This window comes from Cavia porcellus, unplaced genomic scaffold, assembly GCF_034190915.1.
Source record: "Cavia porcellus strain 051 isolate PalLab524CR breed Dunkin Hartley unplaced genomic scaffold, mCavPor4.1 scaffold_1, whole genome shotgun sequence".
Lineage (NCBI taxonomy): Eukaryota > Metazoa > Chordata > Mammalia > Rodentia > Caviidae > Cavia > Cavia porcellus.
The window spans coordinates 89,177,618-89,180,481 of NW_026947484.1; positions in this window are offsets into that span (position 1 = coordinate 89,177,618).

The following is a 2,864-nucleotide window of genomic DNA, read 5'->3' on the forward strand; positions in this document are numbered from 1 at the left end:
AAAATAGAGATAAATGGTTGCTTTAATCTCTAGTTTAGAACTAGTGCTAGAATTCCAAATTCCTCAAGTTCTTTAACATTAAGAATAGCCAAATTACTTCATTTGACCAAATTTTAAGGCATATTACACAGTTTAGAAGTTCTAATCAGAAGTTCTTGGACCTATTTCTGACTGATTAATCTGACATTAATCTTTATCTCTCTGCACAATGTCCCATACGTAAAAGCAGGGATATCATTAGTGCTCACTTTTCACTGGGTTTTAGGAGAATTAGCTAAAATGACACAAGTACGCAGCCCACCCCCTAACTTAATGACTAATCATTCAACAATGGGGACTATATTCGTTCTTCCCTTTGTTATTGTTTGGTAGGGAAATCTTGGTTATCAGTGATTTGGTGGTGATTTTGGTTTTGCATTTGTAATTTATTTTAAGGCACTGGGGATTGAATCCAAGGCTTTCACACTTACCTCATTTCAAGTCCTTTTACAGAAACTGTTTACACCATGAGACATGATCTCACTAAGTCAGTGAGTTGCTCAAACGGGGCGCTAACTGGTGACCCTCCTGCTTCAGCCTCCCCGTGCAGTGCGGGGATTATACGCGTGTGACATCACACTAGATTTCTAGCACCGCTATTAAATTGATCCATTTTTTTCCACACAAACGTTTTTTAAACTGGATGAAGAATGTGCCCTGAGACTTCTCACAACCGGAAGCCTGAGAAAAAGAAAAGTGTTGCAGAAACAGAAGTCTCGGAGGGAAAAGCACCAAGGCCAGCAACCCAGGCGGACTTTGCCTAGAAATGGGCCATTTAATAAGCACTGTACTTGCAGCGAGAAAAGGATCTGGAGCAGGGCATTGTTCGGATCTTAGGCTACCAGCAGGAGGTCAGTGCCCGGTTCAGCTGTCTCTGCCAGACCCTGTTTGCGCCTGTTCTCACGGAGCCAAGATCGTTACAGCGCTTTCTGAATTTTGTGGTACACGCTTTATTTCAAACCTCTAAATAAATCTGGGTCTTTTACTGCGTAAAGAATGTACTTGTAGCCAGGCACGATTGTGTACACCTACAATCCCAGCACCCAGGAGTTTGAGGTTAGACCAGGCCACAGAGTGAGACCTTTTCTCAAAAATACCAAAAAATTGTGTGTATATATACATATATATATACTACATTTTATTAAAATAAAAAAAAATTAAACTATTTGTGGTGGCACACACCATATTGCAGGGGGGAAGGGAACAGTGGGCAGAAGGATCGCTGTGTTTGAAGCCAGCCTGTCTTTATAGTGAGTTCAAGGCCAGCTTGAACTACATGGTGAGACCCTTTCTCAATAAATAAATAAATGCTGCCCTATGTTTGACTGGTTAATTTTAAAAAGAACAGATAAATGTATAAATTCCTTGGAAAACTGATAAGATACACGTATGTTACATTCATGAACACAAACGTGAGATTAAGAGTATTTAAGAGTTATGTCTCTCATCTCTACTTAATTCTGAGTTATTTTAGTTAATAAAGTAATTGCTCACTATAACTGATCACAGTAGAGCTAGATTTAAAACATAAAATTGATAGGATTACAATACAATGTTTCTGTGGTCTTCTTTCTTGCTATCTTTGAATGATATTTATGTTTTTACCTTTTTTTCTAATTTACTGTGATAATTGTTTTTTAGGCTACATCACATACACGCTAATGTGTTGCTTACATTCTCATGTGTATATGTATATCCTCTAAATGGAGAAAGCAAGAGAAACTATCTTTCTTTCCCCCACCTGTGTTAGTGATAAGCTGTGCAGTATAACTAGATTCAGCTCTTAACTTCTTTGGGGTTGGGAGCACAGTACCAGGAATGAAACCCAGGGCTCTGTCACGGAGCCTTTACATTTTTCAGGACAAAATCTTGCTGAACTGTCCAGGCTGGTCCTGATCTCCCAGGACTATCGCCTCAGGCCCCTGACTAACCGGGGTTACAGGCATGTGTTGCAGGGTCCACATCTGTGAATTCTTGACACGTTTCTGTTTCTGAAAACTCTGAAATGCCAAAATCACGTGTGTTCGCAAATAGAACAGAATGTATCTGGGTTATTCGCCAATCCGAACACTAACTTGGAAATTACGTCTTTGTTAGGTTATAAAAAGACCTCAGCATGGTTCCACAAATAAAAGTTCAGAGTTAAGTGAACAGGGAGGTCTTGTGTACTTTCTTAAGCTTTTCATGACATATGCTTTAATAGGAATCACCTCTTCCTGGTACAGAAATATCAGTTCTTGTTCTTGATTCAACCACTGTCCTCTAATAAATCAAGCAATAATTATAAGGCACTTAAGAAATGGAGATACTGAAATATGCTGAATAATTTGGTAAAGTCCTGAAAACATCAGGTTGTTTATATGACTAGTTTTTTATGAATAAGACAAAGAGCTGCAGAGTAAATAGCTGTCAGGCCGAAATGTTTTCTTACATATTATATATTTTTTTTTTTTGGTAACATGTCCTCCTCTGCATAATTGTAAAAGTACATTAGTTTTATGCTGTTTTTTTGTTTGTTTGTTTTGTTTTTTTGTTCCGAGGATCAAACTCATGACCTAGCACTTGCCAGGCAGGCACTTATGCCCCTGAGCTAAATCCCCAGCCCTACATAGAGAATTTTGATCCCGGATTATTTGGTAAAAATTTAAAAATAATTGAGAGAAACACATAATCAGTACAGGGTAGGCTGGTTTTAGTATTTTGGTCCTGAGATCTGCTTTTCTCTTTGTGCCTGTGAAGTATGGGGCACTGGTGGAAGTGGTGAGTTTTGATTCAATGGAGCCCTGTTTTTTTTTTTTTTTTTTTTTTTTTTTTTCCGGTCGAAC